The 20,275-nt window shown below is 40.6% G+C and overlaps 1 protein-coding gene across 8 annotated transcripts in view; it reads left to right on the top strand.

Annotated features, from left to right (window-relative positions):
• LOC117506605 (R3H domain-containing protein 2) overlaps positions 1-20,275 on the top strand; it is a 207,404-nt gene that overhangs the window by 30,337 nt on the left and 156,792 nt on the right. The window lies entirely within an intron of this gene.

The following is a 20,275-nucleotide window of genomic DNA, read 5'->3' as shown; positions in this document are numbered from 1 at the left end:
ATGAATGACAACACAAACTTTTTTTCACTCATGGTTATTGTCAACCAACTGTTTCCTCTTTTTAAAACAAAATGACAAGAGAACTACCCAAATGAACCTGATCAAATGTCTACATACCTCTGTTCTTAGTACTGTGTATTGCCCCCTTTAACATCAGTGACAGCTTGGAGTCTTTTGTGGTAGTTGTGGACAAGGCTCTCTGATGGTAAAGCTGCCACTGAATGTGTCTTAGACTTTATTTACATTAATTACAAAGAAATACAAACAGTATAACACTTTATGGTAAATCTGCATGGAGTAGACAGTTCTCAAAAACTAAGTGACTGTGCAAGAAGGAGAAGAGTGAGGAAAGCCACCAAGACACCCAGACAACCCAGGAGAAGTTATGGGCTTATGTGGTTGGAGAAATTGCGCACAGTGAACAAAACCAACAAAATCTATCGGTTTGAACGTGAAATACGAGGTCTGTCCATAAAGTATCGTACCTTTTTATTTTTTTTTTAAAACTATATGGATTTGATTCATATGTTTTCACGTCAGACAAGCTTGAACCCTCGTGCGCATGCGCGAGTTTTTCCACGCCTGTCGGTGACGTCATTTGCCTGTGAGCACTCCTTGTGGAAGGAGTGGTCCCGCCCCGTTGTCGGATTTTCATTGTCTGGAAATGGCGGAATGATTTGGGGTTTTTTTCCATCAGAATTTTTTCAGAAGCTGTTAGAGACTGGCACCTGGAAACCATTCAGAAAATTTATCTGGCTTTCGGTGAAAATTTTACTGGCTTCACAGAGAATAAGGTCTGTTAGTACAGCTTTAAGGACGCTCAGCGCCACGCTCCGAGCTGCGACGACGCGGCACAAGCCACCGGACCATTTCTAAACGGATGGCTCTGTGGATACGAGACCGTCGTGTGCTCTTTCTCTGGTTATCACAAGAGTTGGACATCAGCCATTTTCCGGCAGATTTCACTTTTAACAAGAGATTTTGTCATGGAAAGCCGCGCGGAGGCTTCGCGAGTCACGACCGATTCGCTTTGGAAGCAAGACAAAGGAACACCTCCGCTTCGGCGTGTCAGAGGACAAGTTTGGACATGTCCAGCTCTCCACAATTTCACTGATACTTACTAGACTGGTAAGCATTGAAAGCCGAGATAGACATGTCCAAACTTGTCCTCTGCGGCGCGGCTTTCCATGACAAAATCTCTTGTTAGAAGTGAAATCTGCCGGAAAATGGCTGATATCCAGCTCTTGTGATAACCAGAGAAAGAGCACACGACGGTCTCGTATCCACAGAGCCATCCGTTTAGAAATGGTCCGGTGGCTTGCGGCGCGCCGATCATCCTTAAAGGGGTCCTTAAAGCTGTACTAACAGACTGTGAAGCCAGTAAAATTTTCACCGAAAGCCAGATAAATGTTTTGAATGGTTTCCAGGTGCCAGTCTCTAACAGCTTCTGAAAAAATCCTGATGGGAAAAAACCCCAAATCATTCCGCCATTTCCAGACAATGAAAATCCGACGACGGGGCGGGACCACTCCTTCCACAAGGCGTGCTCACAGGCGAATGACGTCACCGACAGGCGTGGAAAAACTCACGCATGCGCACGAGGGTTCAAGCTTGTCTGATGTGAAAACATATGAATCAAATCCATATAGTAAAAAAAAAAAAAAAAAAAAAAGGTACTATACTTTATGGACAGACCTCGTATATTGTCTTTGTGGTGTAATAAACTGAATATAGATTGAAGAGGATTTTTAAATCATTGTATTCTGTTTTTATTTACATTTTACACAACGTCCCAACTTCATTGGAATTGGGGTTGTATGTTTTTTTGTTTTTTTTGGGGGGGGATTAAATGCTGGTAGCACAATACAAATTGTGAAAAGACTAGTATGGAAAAATTGACCTGACCCAAAAAAAAAAAAAAAATCTTTTGTGATATTTGTTTTTTTTTGTTTGTTTGTTTTTTGGGTGGGTAAATAGACCTGAAAATGCACCAGAATGGATCTGAGATTTCAAAGTTTTCTTGGGGAGAACCCCCAGACTCCCCACCAGGGGCTTCGGGCTTTTTTTCAGGGCTTTTTTCCCCCCATGGCCCACTTTCATCACTGCTCAACGATGAAAAATGTGATTTGTCTGCAATAACAAATGTCACAGAGGTAATGAATGGCAAAATATATATTTTCCTTTTTTTGTAAATTGACATCAAAGTTGAAAGTGGGCTTAATGGGTACACTTACCCGAATTGAGATCACAGTATTGGCAGAAATTGGTTAAAAGCAAAAAGTCTAATTTTTCTTTGATGTTCATCTCTAATTTGAAAGGTGATTAAAATTGAAAATGAAAGGAATTTCTCACATTCTCATACATGTCTCTCAATTATGAAGATAGCTGTAATTGTTAGTCAGTATTTTTAATGCATTTTTTAAACTTTAATGTAAACCTCTGGCTCTTCAGACTAGGTTCAGAGGTACTCTTTTTTTGATGGCGGCGCGTTCAGATGCAGCGGCTTGCGGTCTCTTTTAAGTGCAAGTGTGTTTGTGTGTATGTGTGGGTTTTCATTGTTTTTATTTGTCGTTTCATTGGGCGAGCATCATGTACACCAGACTTCAGCTCCTGCAGATTGGATTAAGCAGTAAACAGACGATTACAGTTGAGTTTCTCCACTCTCATAACATCTTGGAGGATATCGCCAGAGTTCCGGGTGCTCCGTGGATTACCATCCCTGATGGCAGGCGCCGCAGGCGGCATTGGGAGAGGAGGCAGAAACGCGGCTGTCGAGCTGGAGTCCTGGTGAGGCTACAGAAACGGCCGTACAGACCGTCGCTCCCCAGTGTTTTTTTTGCCAACGTGAGATCACTGGGGAATAAGATGGATGAGCTGAGGATGCTTGTGTGTAAGAACAGACTCGTGAGGGAGTGCTGTATGCTGCTTCTCACTGAGACCTGGCTCCAGTCATCTATCCCGGACAAAGCTATCGAGCTAGCAGGCTACACAGCACATCGTCATGACAGAACACAGGCCTCCGGTAAGAGCAGAGGAGGAGGGGTGTGCATTTTTATCAATAACTCCTGGTGCACGGACTCAAAGACTGTGAGCAGCCATTGTTCTGCAGATTTGGAGTTCATGTCTGTTAAATGCAGACCGCTTTACTTGCCCCGTGAATTCACAGCTGTCATGATTATGGCTGTTTACATTCCACCTGGTGCTGACTCTGGCTCTGCCCTTGGGCGGCTACATGATACAATCAGCAAACAACAAACCACATATCCTGAGGCTGTCCACATCATAGCAGGTGATTTTAATCATGTTGATTTAAAGACTGTTCTCCCCAAATTCCATCATCATGTTAAGTGTCCAATGAGGGGAGACAACATACTGGACAAGGTGTATTCTAATATCAAAAAGGGCTTCAGAGTGAAACCTCTACCCCACCTTGGCCAGTCAGATCACATGTCCCTGCTTGTGAGGCCAGCATACATCCCCCTCAGGAAAAGTGCTCCTGTGGTATCCAGAACTGTTAAAATCTGGCCTGATGGTGCTATTCAACAACTCCAGGACTGCTTTGAGTCCACAAACTGGTCTGTTTTTGAGCATGAGAACTTGGAGTATTATACAGCAGCTGTCTTGGGATATATCAGGTTCTGCACCGACATGGTCACTGTGGATAAGTACATCCGTATTTATCCCAACACGAAGCCTTGGATGACTCGGGAAATGCGGAACCTGCTCCAGGAGAGGAACTCCGCCTTCAGGTGTGGTAATGGGGAGCTGTACAGTGCTGCCAGAGCCAACCTGAAGAAGGGGATCAGATGTGCCAAGACAGCTTATAGGAGGCGAATAGAGGACTGCTTCCAGAGTCAGGACTCTCGGCGGGCGTGGCAGGGTGTTCAGTACATCACGAACCACCGACCCAGCACCCTGTTGGCAGACTACAGTGATGTCTCACTGGCAGAGAACCTCAATAGCTTCTTTGCCCGTTTTGAGGTACAGCCACCAGAGACAGTCGTCATCCCCTCACCTTCCCTCAACAGCCACGTCCTCACGCTGGAGGAACAGGAGGTGAGGCGGGTGTTGAGGGGGGTGAATTCAAGGAAAGCTGCGAGTCCGGATGGCGTCTCGGGACTGGTGTTGAGGAAATGTGCAGACATTTTACAAACATTTTCAACCAGTCCCTGAGCCAGGCTGCTGTCCCCCCCTGCCTGAAGTCCTCTATTATTGTCCCCCTCCCTAAGAAGACCAGGATGAGTGATCTGAATGACTATCGCCCGGTGGCACTAACTCCGATTATTATGAAGTGCTTCGAAAAGTTAGTCCGGGCCTACATCATCTCCTGCCTTCCCCCTCGGTTTGACCCTCACCAGTTTGCTTATCGTGCGAGCAGGTCCACGGAGGATGCCATCATTATGTCTCTACATGCTGCTCTGTCCCATCTGGAGCAGCAGGGGAGCTATGTGAGGCTGCTCTTTGTGGACTTTAGCTCAGCATTTAATACCATTCTTCCAAGCAGGCTGGTGATTAAGTTGTTGGACCTGGGGGTGTCCTACTCCATTTGCCGGTGGATCTTGGTTTTCCTCACAGACCGCTCTCAGAGGGTGAGAGTTGGCCCTCACATCTCTTCGGCCATTAGCCTCAGCACCGGCTCCCCTCAGGGCTGCGTGCTGAGTCCTTTGCTCTATACCCTCTACACCTATGACTGCACCCCCTCTCACTTCAGCAACAATATCATTAAGTTTGCTGATGATACTACTGTGGTGGGACTCATTTCTGGTAAGGATGAGTCCGCCTATAGAGAGGAGGTGCAGCAGTCATCGGTCTGGTGTAGGGAGAACAATTTGACCCTTAACACCTCAAAGACAAAGGAGATGGTGGTGGACTGTAGAAGGAGGAAAACAGTCATCCAACCACTGGTCATCGATGGGGACTGTGTGGAGTGGGTCTCTGAATTTCGTTTTATGGGCGTGTATTTGAGAGACGACCTGACTTGGAGCACAAATACTATGGCTACCATCAAGAAGGCACAGCAAAGACTCTATTTCCTGAGGGTTCTCAGGAATAACCATCTGCCACAGAGACTGCTGGTGTCCTTCTATCGCTGCTCCATAGAGAGCATTTTGACCTACTGTCTGTGTGTATGGTTTTTCCAGCTGCACAGTCACAGACAGAAAATCTCTCCAGAGGGTCATCACCACAGCCCAGAAGATCACTGGTTGCCTGTTGCCTTCATTAGAGGAACTGTATACAAGTTGTCTCAGGAAGGCAAGGACTATAATCAGAGACCCCTCCCATCATGGACACTATTTGTTTGAATTATTGTCATCAGGCAGACTATACAGGGCACTTAAGGCCAGAACAAACAGACTTAAAAATAGCTTTGTGGGAAGAGCTATTTGTGCACTGAATGCTGCTGGACCTGCCATTTTATGATTGTGATTGAGTGTTTTACCTAGGTTTTATGTAGAATTTTTAGGGTTATTTATTATTCTATTTATTTATTTTAAATGTGCTTTTAAGAGATTGTTTTTAATTTCATTGTCTTGCACAGTATTTTTTTTCTGGTGTCATGTACAATGATAATAATAAATTCTATTCTATTTGAGTCTTCATGTTTCTAAATATAACTATAATTTGTTGCTGTATATTATCAGAAATTTGGCAATATTTGGCTGTCAACATTCACCAAAATGCACTTCAATGCTTGTAGGCTTTCTCGTTTTTCTGGGGGAGGTCCTGTTTCATATGTTTGGATCTCAGGGGGTTATCAATGGGTCGTCTTGTCATCTTGCACACACACGCACACACACACTTATCACTGGGATTCCACATGGTATTTGCTTTAACCACATCTTCAAATTGTAATTATAATATTTTCTGGAGTATAATCACATTTTTAAACTAGGTTCTGAGGTCCTGTGACTTGTATTTCAGTGCGACTTTTATACAGAAAAATCACACATTCATTATTAACAATAATAATCATAATGTAATAATAACTGGAGTGTCCTAGGAATCAAAGTACTAAACAAAATAAGCTCTAATAATGAAAGAATGGTAAATGGACTGCATTTATATAGCGGGTCATTCATTCCATGTCAATTCAATGAATATTTGTCTGAGATTTTCTTTAAATTTTAATCAAATATTCCCAGACTATTCAGAACAACAAATCTGAAGATTGAGGCCTGTAGGCCAAGTAGTTTCTGAGATATGGCATTACAGATATTACATTGACTATTGTGAGCATCCATGTTTGAGACACTGAAGCATACCATTACACTCAAAGAAGCCTTTTCATTTCTTGGCTCCTTAATGCCAGCTATACTGGCTATGAAATATGTAAATTTGGCATATCTGTGGTAAACAGTTATTGTGGGAGAAACCTCTGAAATCTGAAAAAAAAAAAAAACATTTTGTGGTCGAATTTTATTAGAAGAAAAGCTCATGTGGGCAGTAAATAACTCTTCAAACTGATTCCATTTTGAAGGTATTGATATCTACTTTATGTTATATGTCCTTCTTTATGAAACTCCTTCCTGGTTAATTTAAGCATCCAATTATGGCTAATTTGTGCACTCGCGAATGTATCCCTGTCTTATTTAAGTTTAATGACAGTTTGTTTCGGTCAAACATATTTTCAATGTGGTAATTTCTTCAGTGATTTCCTCCAGATATATCTGCCAAATTAGAAAACTGCTGCATCCTAGTAAGAGCAGAATACTATTGGAATGAATTTGAATAAGGAAAGTCGTCTTTTTTTTTTCTCACCTAAATGGATGCGGCACTCACTGCAGTTTGTCTGTCATAGTCCCCAGATTGCATTTCAGAGCTTCTAGAATTCAAACATTTTCGTGCACTTGGTGTTGGGGAGTAATTTTGGGTTTCAGCTTTTTTTTGTTTTTCACCACTTTCATCCCTGAATATGTGAAATCGTGGGTCACTTTTGTGCAGATTAAAGTTACTAACTGGGACTCCTGTCTTGTTGCGAGAAAGAAATGAGAATCGTCCTCCATTCTGTTCACACAGCTGCAAACGCTGTGCGGCTCTCTGCCGAGTCAAGTTAGAACGATAGAGTCCAGTTGGAATTAATAACTTCAAAGGGAAACACAGTTTTGTTTATTTTTATTTATGTCCAGAGATCAAGGATACAGTGACCAATTTCATATTTATTTACTTTAAGACTCAATGAAATACATAGAAAACCTGTAAAGCCTACTTTTAGTACAAAATTCACAAGAGGTATCTAAGGGAATCGATAAGGAATCGGATCGATAAGCAGAATCGATAATGGCATCAATATGTATAAAATCTTATCAATACCCATCCCTCCTTGCGTATAGGTTTTCCCCTCTCCAATCAACTTTTTAATCAAACTACGCTGTTCTGAAGTGTCTTGAACGTCCCATTTTCCTCAGGCTTTCAAAGAGATAGGGGACACCTGATTCACACCCGTTTGTTCCACAAAATTGACGAACTCACTGACTGAATGCCACACTATTATTGTGAACACCCTTTTCTACTTTTTTTTGCTAATAGCCCAATTTCATAGCCTTAAAAGTGTGCATATCATGAATGCTTGGTCTTGTTGGATTTGTGAGAATCTACTGAATCTACTGGTACCTTGTTTCCCATGTAACAATAAGAAATATACTCAAAACCTGGATTAATCTTTTTAGTGACATAGCACTATTATTCTGAACACTACTGTACATTTCAAGTTTCTTTAAACAGACCAATAAACACTGAATGCAGTCTTTCTATTGGTATTGATCAGTCTTGTCAGTCATGTAATTCTTTGGAATAACACTTTTCAATTTCATGGTTTCTTGTAGGAAACAAGGGGTCAAGGCATCACAGACTTTGATGATGGAAAAAGAGAACTTCTGCTTTGCAAAACAGGCACATCACACAGCATCACACTCATCATGCCGGTGGATATAAGCCTAGTTGAATTGACTTGGAATGACCATAGCTCATTTCCATCTATATTCAAAGCTCAAAGCACTTTTACATTGATGCCTCACATTCATCCATTCTCACACACACTCACTGATGTCGGGGTGCTGCACTGCAAGGCACTCACTATACACCAGGAGCAACTTGGGTCTTGAGGACCATGCCCAAGGGCTCTTAGAGATTTTCTGGCCAGATGGGGGTTTGAACCAAGGATCCTCTGGTGTCAGTCCCACTGCTTAACCACTAGACCGTCACCTTCCACAAGAATAAATGGCAGTAATAAAAAGTGTGTTAAAACAATGCACAAAATTCCCAAATTAAAGAGCTGATAATACAGATAAATGTGCAGTTTATAGTCAGTGTGACTTGTACTCCTGTGCAACTTGTGTCAGGGTTTTCCTCTTCGAGTCATTTTTAACAGGTGTTGCTTATACTCCGGAAAATACAATACGCAGTGCAGATGTTATGTAGTCTTCATTGCTGCTCTTGACAAATAAAGTATCAATTCTGCTATAGTCCTGACTGACATACTGGAATCTCATTCTACACATAGAAGATTGTTCACAATGTGTGTGCACATCCATTTCTGTGTTATGGCATTTACTTTTGTTGTTTGTTTGTTCCTTTAGTATTATGTTCTCCAGGTAGTGATTGTTCCTACTGCCTCACTCCAGCATACTAATTGCCTGTGCGTGAGGAAAAAGTGTGAAAGAGAGGCAGTGAAAGAAGGGGAACAAATCAATAGCAACCCTGGAGTAGCTGCTGCCATAATAGCCTTTTGAGTCACAAAGTTTCTTTTCTCATCCAGAGTTCTCACCACGTATCCCCCCCCCCCCCCCTAAAATTTAAGTAAACATAGCAACACAAATACTGATTTGTGTAAAAAGCACCATTCTTTCATTAAATTATGCCACAATTATTTTTATTTATTTATTTTTTTTGTTTCAGTCATAGTAGTATTAAAACATTTCCAACAGTTTTGTTTAGATAGGAATGAATGTGATCAGGACACTTGTCTTTGAGCTCTAAGCAAGCACAAGCTGTGCTTTTACAGGTCGTCCAATTTGCCCTACAGCACATAGTCACATCAGGGCCATCATAGGGTGCATGTTGTTATTATTATTATTATTAGTAGTATTAGTAGTATTATTAGTATTAATATGAATAGTATTATATACCTTACACGGATGAGATTTGCAGTCAGCTGTTCTTCCGGTTGTGCTAACTGGCTCAACCAGCATTTAAAAATACATCCAACAAGTGTAAACCAGACTGGACAAAGTAACAAATGATGAAAGCACATGTTTCTACAGTACCACATCCTGCTGTCTTTACTTCACCTAAAGCGGCACACAGCAGTCACTGAGAATATTGTCCTGCTGTCTGATGCTGCTTCAGGTTTAACAGGGCTTCGTGACCTAAAAGTTCAACATGACTGTCATTAAATAGTCTATTACCATAGTCACCTTTGTCTTTTTTGATTGTTTCATATGTCCAGCCACAGTCGATAAGCCGGTGAGCATTGACACCACTAACAGCTAGCAGTGCCAACTGCTTTAAAGTTTCATGTCTACACCACAGCTGACCAGTTTAGATCTCTAATTTGATGTTGCTTCCTCTCCAAGCCTTCAAGGTAGATGTACAAAAATAAAATGTGAACAATCAAGCTTTGTAAACAATGGGACCAGAAATTTGACTGGCTGGAGGAAAAAAAAAAAAGAAGCAAAAAAAACTGAGCTTGACAGAGCAATTCATTTTGGGTAAATTTTTTTATTTTGCTTCCCCTCCTCTCCTATATATGGTAGGGAGAATTGTGTTATTGAATCATTGCATTATGCAGGGCTGTGAAAACGCCGCGGGATTCCGCAGATTTCATCATGGGCGGGGTGGGTGGGGGGGTGTTAGTGTTGTACTCTTTAAAAGTGATCGTTAGTGATTTTTTTTAAAATGCTTATCGCAAAGCGTTTTTTTTTTTTTTTTTATGACATCATGCAAGTTTTATAAGTCTGCGGACACTGATCTGTGTGTTACAGATACAAATCAGTTTTCTCAGATCCACGGAGTTTCGAGGAGAATAAATGCCACTCAAAGCCTGGCTGTTACAACAGTTGTCGTAAAGTGGGGCTGGTTGGTTGCTGCGGTGACACTGTGTGGCTCCTGTGCGAAGCTTAGCTAAAAGTAGCATGTGGATGTCGCAAACTTTGAGAACTTTCAAGTTTTTAAAAGAAGAATTTTGCAGCATGTCTGTGTCACGGAGCGATATCAGACAGAGAGAAGATGGCGAGAAAGACGGTTTGAAAAAGTGTGATAAGGACAAGAATCCGTGGAATTGTTACTGGCTTCATGAACACACCTGAAAGATAAACGGGAAAAACGAACTGGTAAGAATTTTTTTTCTCTCTGGAAAATAAACATTGTGCTGTTCATACAGGATTTCAGAAAAGATTATGTGCCTTTTTTTCGTTCATTAATCTAGACTTTCTTTCCTTGAAAAAAAAGACATTGTGGCTTTGAATGAATTTAGGCTACCTGAATTTACACAACAATATCAATTAGTTTTTATTACTGTAGACTTTTTCATGGGAAAAAAAAGACATTGCGGCTTTGAGTGGATTTACAGGAATTTACACAAGAATGTGTGTGTGGCTTTTTTACTATAAGGTATGTTATTGATATTTTACCCTGATTTTTAAAATATTCTACAATCTTTAGCTGTGGTTTTTGACATGGTTTAACAGTCTTTTCAGTCTTCATGAATTTCATGTAGTTTAATTGTTCTGAGTTAATGCATCATTTGGTTTACAATTAAAAGGAAAATCATTCCAGGTCCTACTTCCATGTCATATTCTGTTATTTCAACGTGATCATTGACAGGTCAAATGAAAGGTTGAATCTAGGATCATTTAAATATGCACTAATTTTGAGATTTGTTCTTCCATGAGATATTGAAAATGTATCAGTAGATGAAAATTTATTTTTGTTTCTGGGGCCCCACAAGGCCCTAGACCCCGGCTCCTGGGGAGCTGTGCCCCCCAGACCCCCTGAGAATTTTCCTCAGATTTTACAATTTTCATTTCACAGCCCTGATTATGCGATTATTCACAACAGCTGCACAGGAGTTGACCTGCTGACCTCAGCAGGGAATGACATTACGCACTGCCTGAGAGTCATGAGGTTGCTGGACAGAGGTGGTTGGGGATGTCGATATCTTTGCAGGAGAATTAAGATCCAAGTCTTTAGGGTCCACCCATCTTGGATGTAAACCAGTAACCTAAGCTGAAGACTGGATGTCTTTGGTACTAGGTCTCTTTGGAGGATGCTTGGATACCGCTGGAATGACTGTTAAACAAGTGGTTACTTAGACTAAGATGAGAAGTATAACTTGCATAGTGAAGGAGCGTTGGCTTCCTGTGAACCACCGCACTACTGCATGCACCCAGACTTGACTTGTCTTGAGTGCCTGATGGCCTGGCACAGTGTCCCAGGCCTGTACGGGCCATTACATTTCATAAATTACTAGCCTGATTAGGCCGCCTTAAGTAGGAGCAGTTGCTGCAGAAGGCCCCGTGTCCGTTTTGTCTTTCTTCTTACTTCATTTCATATACATTTTATTAGTCAGCGCTGCAGGCTCCACACAGAGCCACGGTGTACAATTTAATCCTCTGCTTCCCAATTCTTCTGTACTTTGCTGCATGGTGAAATCGTCTGATAAGATCGATGATTAAGTTGTGCACATATCATTCATCACAGAACCTACTGTGGAGAAACTGTATCTGCATGAATTACCGACCAATTCCCATTTAATCAAAATGGGAGCCTTGCTACTGTCAAGACATGAAGTTTGTAAAATGTGTATAAAAAATTATATATATATATATATATATATATATATATATATATATATATATATAATTTTGCCTGGGAGGAAAAGGATTAAAAGCAATTAACACTGTTCTTTGCTTTCAATACCAGTCAATTTTATTCACACAGATCATAAACCGTGTGCATCAGTCTTAAGCCTGGTTCACACAACAGGATTTAAAATTATTTTTAGGTTTCCAAAACCTGAGAGACCACACACGTGAAGATAAAAAATCATGGATCTAACAGGTTTGGTCGTACAGTGTGTGTTGTTCAGCCACCCTGTAAGGACAACACCACACACGAACATTCACAGCTCAGACAGGAAATCTTGGAAAATCTCTTGAGATTAAACATGACTTCAGAGTAAACAAACGGAGGTACTTTGTGGACTATTTAAAACAGAGGGAAAAACGATACAGAAAGAAAAAGAAAAGGTGTTCTTTAAAGGAGTGGAGACAGCGCGACCACCGGACTTTCTGGTAAGTCAGAACAGCTGTTTAGATTTTATTTTCCGCTCTGTATGTCTGTCACCTTGCTTTCTGATTGGCTGCACGTCACATTCAGCAGGCTGCGTGCTCGTTTGTGGTCGGGGGACACCACACACGCTGCAATATCAGTCCAAAAAAAATCCAACATGTTGAATATCCCCGATTTGCGATCGGAGCGCTCCTGACGCCCTTCCGAGCAGATCAGAGCACTCTGAACACGTCACACACAGCAGGAATATCTGATAAGATTATCTTTAGCGTCATCACGATTGTCGGGGCATCTTTAAGATTGTCGGAAGGGGAAGATCGGGTCCGATATTGGCCTAATTATCCCGCTGTGTGAACCCGGCCTTAACTGTGTTTCATAAACTCAGTGTAGATGCAGCAATTACTCACTTAAAAACATGTTTTGATATCCTTTGCATCAAATACACACAATGTGTGTTTCTGAGAGATGGCATATGTGGGGGGGAAAAACCCTTACCAGCTAATCAGGTTGCACTTTCCACATGAATAATCAGAAAGTTTGAAGTTTTTCACCTCATTGTGTCTCCTTTCCTGCATGCATGTGCGTATCCAGAGGGACAACTGGATGACTACTCGATGGAAAATTTGTAGGCAGCTCTCAAAAACTGAGTGACCACAAAGGGAGAGTAGTGCGATAAGACACCTGTGATACCCCCTGAGTGACTTGCTGATTTCTGTGTCTGCAGTTGGAGAAACTGTCTATAGTTTAACTTTTGTCTGTTTTGTCTATCTGTGATATTTTTTATTCAACCCCCTTGAATAAAAGCCAACAGTCTACACTACAAGGACACACTGTGTTTTTCAGACTCCTTTGTGGTGGTACATAGAAGAAAATAACCAAAAAGGTCACTGTCCAAATACTTATAGACCTGGTGGTAGTCTGGATGATGTTTTTCTTCTATCAATGAGCTCAGTCTGTTTGGTTCAAGGTTCAGTTCCACCAGACTTGTTAATGCTCTCATCAAAATGGAGTGGAACAGAACTGTCTACAGTATGGGATTGGAGTCATTGCTATTTAAGTAACTGTGTGAATGAGCCACATTCTGATCACTGCTGAAGCTCCATTAAATATGTGCGCTTGTGTGTTCTTCTGCAAGCTGTGTTTGGTTGCATATGACTTGTTTGTTGTGTCTGTGCAGCTGAGCTGTGCTGCAGGCTCGAGTGTGTAGCCATAAGAAAGAATCTTGTGATGTGCGTTTGGTGTGTGTGTGGTCTTATTTGTGTTGCAATAAATACACAGACCTTGTAAATGGGGAATGAAGTGGGGTCGTGATGAAGGGAGAGAAAAATATGGGGGTGTTAAGGGATATGGCTTCTTTTCTCTTGGTGACAGTGCCTGTTGCCATGGAGCTGGTCCTCCCATTGGTGGAGGTCTGATCCAATCACTTAACAGCACAGATTGTTTCATCATTGAGAAGTTTCCTCTCTTCCTGTCTCACTAGCCACCCCTTGCTCTTCCATATTTTTTTTCTCTCGTACACCCTCTTACGCTTCTCCTCTCCTTTTCACAGTATAACAAGCTAATAAGTTACATAAGATTTGTACAGTGTAGTAGCCATCCATTTTAACAGAATTAATCAGTTTATCAGAAGCTAAAGCTGGGATCTGTGACGAATATCTCTTTTTGAGAATGCAAGAAAACTACACAATTCCAGTCATTTTATTTAATGGCTTGAAAGGTTTTATTATGATTTATTAAGTAATAACATGACGATGATACAGTATCGTTATATGTGTGTGTCCAGTGGTGGAAAAGCACCAAATACATTTCCTCAAGTGTTGTACTTAAAAGCTTAAAAGTAATATAAAGGTGCTTTGATTGTTTCTTCTACTTTATATTGGCCTGAATAGAAGACGCTCCCCCTTTTAACTACATATTTTTGGGGAAATTATTTTTGAAGACAGTGTTACAAAACAAAATAGTATAAATAAAAAACATTTTTATTTGAGAGGGGGAGAGAGAATTCAGTGCAGTCATCATGTCAGTGAGTCACAGACATGGCTGTGATGATGAATCCGGTTGAAACAATGCTGAGATTAAGACTTTATGTTTACTCAGATGGAGCACTGACTGTATTTCAGTACTCTGACTAGCTGACTTATTGACTTGACTTGACTACCCCATAGTCCAGCAGTTAAGGGATAGAATTGTGCACTTTTTTACAAAAGCGGCAAACTTTGTCCAGGGACTCTTTAGGTTATATTAAGTCACGTCAAAGCGGGAGACATTTCATTTTAGCCTTGTATCCTGCTTTTTTTAAAAGGGTGTTTGCATGGTTATAATACAGTGTATTATTGTATTATTTTGCTATTCATATGACAATATGATCATATGGTTATTATGTAGGGGGCCAGTGATCAAGATTGGACACTAAGCTGTAGAGAATGTCTACTGCAACCAGTGCAAAGCTATACTGAGCTTATGTGATCATGTATCGTCCGTCGTGCGGCATCATACGTCGTCGTACATCCTTATACATTAGCAGGGTTACCATTATTTTTTAAGAGTGTAAACTATGTTTAAGTGCATTTGTACCATACTTTCTTTTTATATGCATGAAAACAGCTTTCAGTCACTTTAAGTAAATTAAATATAGAGTCATGATTTTATGTTATGGAAGATATAGCATAAGGTAAACTGAGTGTTTTAAATTGTAAACTAAATGGTTATGGCCATAAAACCAAAATTGATTTCTTGTAATTAATAAAAAAGCATTTCTTTCCGTTCAAACACTGTTGTTATTTTAGAGTGTAAATATGTTAGAGTGCATGAGTAGCATCTTTCCTTTGCCCTATGCTCGCAAACAGCTATATTGCATAGGTATATTGATATTCACAATGAGTTATACAATATTTAGTCACTTTCCCTAGGTTAACGCTTTTTCTAAGAGTGTAAAGCCTCGGTCCCACCGAATAATGAAGGCTGAAGAAGGAGCCATGTGTGGGTGTGGGGTGATTATTCGAAGAATGACACACGTTTTGATCTATCACATATCCACTATGAAGGTGCCACTATGTGCCTCTCTGTACCCCGCATGTGCCGCGTAGCAGCCTCTAGTGAGCCACAACCGACCTGTCATTACACCCTCAAATGGCTCGCATCAGCCACACTAAGCCACATATGCCATGATAGTGCCATGTTGGCGCACGTTTAGGCACGAGTTTGGTCCAAACCTCCAGCCCTCCCACACCTGGTCCCTTCAAAGTGTGGGTTTTCAATTCACAGATTCACAGCAGCAGATGTCCCTTCTTTTTTTTTTTTAATGCAGTCCAAAAATAGACACTCCAGCACAGTTCTGCAGTTGTGCGCTGTGCGCCAGGCTGCTGTCCACCTGTAATGCACCAGACCAGCTAGACCTGAACCACGGGTTCCTGGAGAGCCGCCTCTGTGCTTCTCGCTGGCTCCGCGGCTCTCTGGCTTTTCTTCTGCGGCTTTAAACACACAAAACTTTGTTTGGCCATTTATTTCTGCAAAATTGCTCTTTTGCGCGCACGCTGCTGTTGTCCTTTCATGGACAGCTGCCTCTGTGCTCTTTCTAAGTGGCTTCCTTTCCATCCGTGGCTTGCTGTCTTTATTTTTTCCCTGGCTTTAAACACAATCATTTTTACAATGTGATTCCACTTTTTGACTTTGTGTTCGTCCGTTTATTTCTGCAAAAGCACTCTTTTGTGCGTGGTGCCGTTCTGCATATAGAATGAGGTGGCTGTTTTATTATATACACCTATGGATCATTTATTTATTTATATATATATATATATATATATATATATATATATATATATATATATATATATATATATAATATTAGGGCTGCTCGATTCTGGAAAAAATCAGTATCACGATTATTTAGGTAAATACTGAAATCACGATTATTCAAACGATTATTTTTTTAGTTACGCAATGCATTTATTCAGCATTTCTCTCACTCTAAAAAAAAAAAAAAATTGTTATAGACAGTGTGCGCCAAACTTCCATATTGAAAATGTGCTGTACCTTACCTGTATAAAACATAAAATGAATAAAATAAATATTAAAAATATTATATATTATTTTTCTGTTTTCCTCTTCCTTCCCTGTTGTGACTGACCAGTTGGTCAGTGTCTTTGGGCATCTCCCTGACTTGTGCTACTAGGACATAGTGTAGCTGCATTGTTTTTGTTTCAATTTATGTTCACTTGTAATTAAAATAGCTAAATAAATCAATAAATGGTTCTTTAGAAACCTTTCATCTGTAAATTAAAACCACCTGTTTATTTCAGATTAGATAATTTCTTGTTTAACATAAGGAACCTCTGACATTTATTTTTAGACAAAATAACATGGAAATTTGTACATTTTTTTTTTTAAGTCTGGTAGATTATTTATATCTCATTTCAACCAGAAAAACAGACACTGTACATAAATACAAATATTTATTATAAATGCAACAGGAAATAATTTAACAATGACTGCAGTGTGATTGTAAAGTAGGATTTCTGTGACATAAACCTCATGAATCATGATGAATTTTTTTTTTAATGGTCATTTCAACTTGTAATTTCGCCAAAATATGTAATTTCTTTTAATGTTGTTATCTGGACAGAGTCATTTCTAAAATATGAATTTGAGCACCATAAGTTGAGAGCTTCTACCTGTGCAAATGTCTTTGGACTTTGATTCGTGGACATTTTTAATGATCCGTTCATTTATTGTTAAAATATAAAATGAAACAGCTTTTTTAAAAATAATAAAATAGTTGCTATTGAAAGAGCCTTTTATTTAGAAGCAGGTGATGTTATTCTGAATTCTCGGGACCAGATGAAGGTCTCTTCTGCAGCTTTGAACTCTGGTGGTGTTGCTGAAGAGCAGAGATGTTTTCTTTCGACTGGACTTCGTGGTGTTCAGCTCATCAATGGAAGTTTGGTTGTCTGCACAGCAAATGTTCCTGATTGGGACAAATAAAAATATTTCTTTAAATATAAAGAAACACTAAACAGTTTATATATAAAAAAGGAAAAAAAAAAACGGGGAAAAACGATGGAAAAAAACACCCGAAAAAATAAGTTATTTAAAGTTAAGCTTTTGTGGTGTCTGAAAAAAGCTGTAGCTTTATTCGGTAAAAATAAAAAAGACTGAACCATTTACAAATTAAAGCATTCACTCAGATCAACTGTGCTAAAAGGCTAAGCTAATGTTAGCCGATCATTAAACCTTCACAGTTCAGTAAACGTCACGTTTTATTTTTATATTATTCTCACCTCGATAAAGCTGCAGAACTAAACTCCGTTGGGCAAACTGGGACTTCGCATATAACCAAAAAGTGTGAGATTTCAGACTGAGTGGGTTTGCTCCATCACCCCGGCTGCCTGCCTCGCTCTGCCCAGGAATGATGCCTGAAGGCCGGCTTCTCCGTGCGGGTCGGCTCGCTGTCGTGGTTCGATCAGTATCCCCCCAAGTCGACACTCCTCCCTCGGTCGGCGTCACTCTGAAAAGTAGCTGTATAGTAGCTATATATATATATATATATATATATATATATATATATATATATATATATATATATATATATATATATAATTTCTTTCGCAGCGTACAAGTCACCATGATACAACTTTTAACTTTGTGTTATATCTTCAAAATCGCTCTTTTGTGCGCACGCTGCTGTTGTCCTTTCATGGACAGCCACCTCTGTGCTCTTTCTAAGTGGCTTCCTTTCCATCCATGGCTTGCTGGCTTTATTTTTTCCCTGGCTTTAAACAGTCATTTTTACAACGTGATTCCACTTTTGACTTTGTGTTTGTCCGTTTATTTCTGCAAAAGCGCTCTTTTGCGCGCGGTGCCGTTCTGCATACAGGATGAGGTGGCCGTTTTATTATATACACCTGTGGACCATATATATATATATATATATATATATATATATATATATATATATATATATATATATATTTATTTCTTCCGCAGCTTACAAGTTATCATGATACAACTTTTAACTTTGTGTTATGTCTTCAAAATCTGTCTTTTGTGCGCTCTCCACCTGTGTTGCCGCACAGCTCCTGCTCTTAGCTGCTTCACTGGAGTTATTATCTTCCATGGCTTTAAACACACATCCACTTTCACGCAGTCACCCAAATTTTAACTTTGTGTTCGTCCAATATTGACTGAAATATCACTCTTTTGTGAGCTGGCGTTCTGCCTAAATGCTTGTTTGAAGCGTGATGATGAATCACTGCCTCAGTGCACACACACAGCGGAGCTCATGTGATCCATTAATTCCAGAAGTGATTAGAGGTGTTTTCAGCATCCAAGGTTTGACAAATGATTAATCCGCTACAAAATAATTGTTTTATATAGAGTCCAGCGCACAGAGCAGGTGGAATTGTGTGCGCAAGAGTAGAGCCCTCCAAAAATAGCCTCTCAGGTCCTGCCTCAGTGCGCACACACAGCGGAGGTCATGTGATCCATTAACAAGATATTAAATCAACATACTTTTACATACCTCAGACATCAACATACAGACATACTTTTACAGCTAGGAAGTGTTTTATCAAGCTATAAAAAACATTAAAAATAATTACCTTAAGCTGTTCAAAATACATTCCACATGGAGCAGGAAAGAGAGGAAAAAAAGCGTCCAGATGAAACAGTCCTCTGATTCTAGAAATGATTAGAGGTGTTTTCAGCATCCAAGGTTTGGCAGAAAATGATTAATCCACTACAAAATAATTATTTTATATAGAGTCCAGCGCACAGAGCAGGTGGAATTGTTTGCGCAAGAGGAGAGCTGTTCCAAAAATAGCCTCTCAGGTTCTGCGAAGGTGCCAGGCGCACGGATAATGGACTTTTTGCAGACTCGTAAGCACACGCAAAAGCCTCTAAACCATCGCAGTAACTCGAATGCAAACTGCGCCACGCTGTTGTTGCTAAATTTTGAACATCTTGAAATTAGTGCCACGCTCAGAGAGGAGCCTCGTTAACTGAAGATAATGCCTCTAAGAGCCACTCTGAGCCACTATACTGCCACGATAGCTCACGAAACAAAAAAACAGGGTGTGTGGCTCCTTCTTCATCCTTCATTATTCGGTGGGACTGCGGCTTAAGCACACTGAAGTACATTTGAAACATCCCTACTTAGCCTTAATACATTTTTTATAACCTTCAAGTTTATATTATAAACTTAAGTAGACATTTGGATAAGAGTTTGTCATGAATTATATGCTGTAGAAGGCTGAAAATGGTTATTCTCTTAAACCCAAGTTTTTAGAGTGTAGACGTTTATGGATTCAGTGTCTCCCGATCTTATATACTTCAGGACACTATAAGGTACCTCTGATACCAGCAGCGGTCTTCTGTGCACCACATTTCCCGTGCCCGCATGTCAGAAGGGGATTCAACGCTCGACTCCTCCCTCTCCGCTACTGAGGGAATCCTCAGTCAGTTGGCCAGTCAGAGGGAATCCACAGGCTGACGTCATGCAGTCCTGATGGAATCTCCCTCAGTAGCGGTGAGTAAAGAGAAGAGCCCAGCTACTGAGGGAATCCTGGGGGTCCTTCTGATCAAGCCTCAGCCCATGGAAGGTGTGAGGCTGGTAACGATCCCTGTCGCGCTGAGGCCAGGCCTTCCCAGAGTTGGGTTATTTGGGAATGCAAATGGGTGGTAAACTCCATATGATGAGTAATATGCTTAAATTCAGGAGGTTGTCTCGTCTGATCTGAGGTCATAGCGGAAAGATGTTAGTTTTTGCTCTCGGCGCTCTCAGGAGGGCAGCGCAGCAGGGCAGTGGCGCTCGCGGGAGGCTGAAGTCAACCCCACCGGTGCTGACCATCGATCGCTTAACCCACGACGCCATCAGGCGACGCGTGAAGGTCTAAAAAGTAGGCTGCAAGCTAACAGTTAAGCATATTATTTTAGCAGCGCAAATGAACAACAGTGCTATTTTAGTATTTTGCATGACAGGTGAAGCCAGCTT

Source organism: Thalassophryne amazonica, chromosome 3, assembly GCF_902500255.1.
Source record: "Thalassophryne amazonica chromosome 3, fThaAma1.1, whole genome shotgun sequence".
Classification (NCBI taxonomy): domain Eukaryota; kingdom Metazoa; phylum Chordata; class Actinopteri; order Batrachoidiformes; family Batrachoididae; genus Thalassophryne; species Thalassophryne amazonica.
Note: the sequence above shows the minus strand (reverse complement) of the source record. Positions and strands in the feature narration are given on the sequence as shown.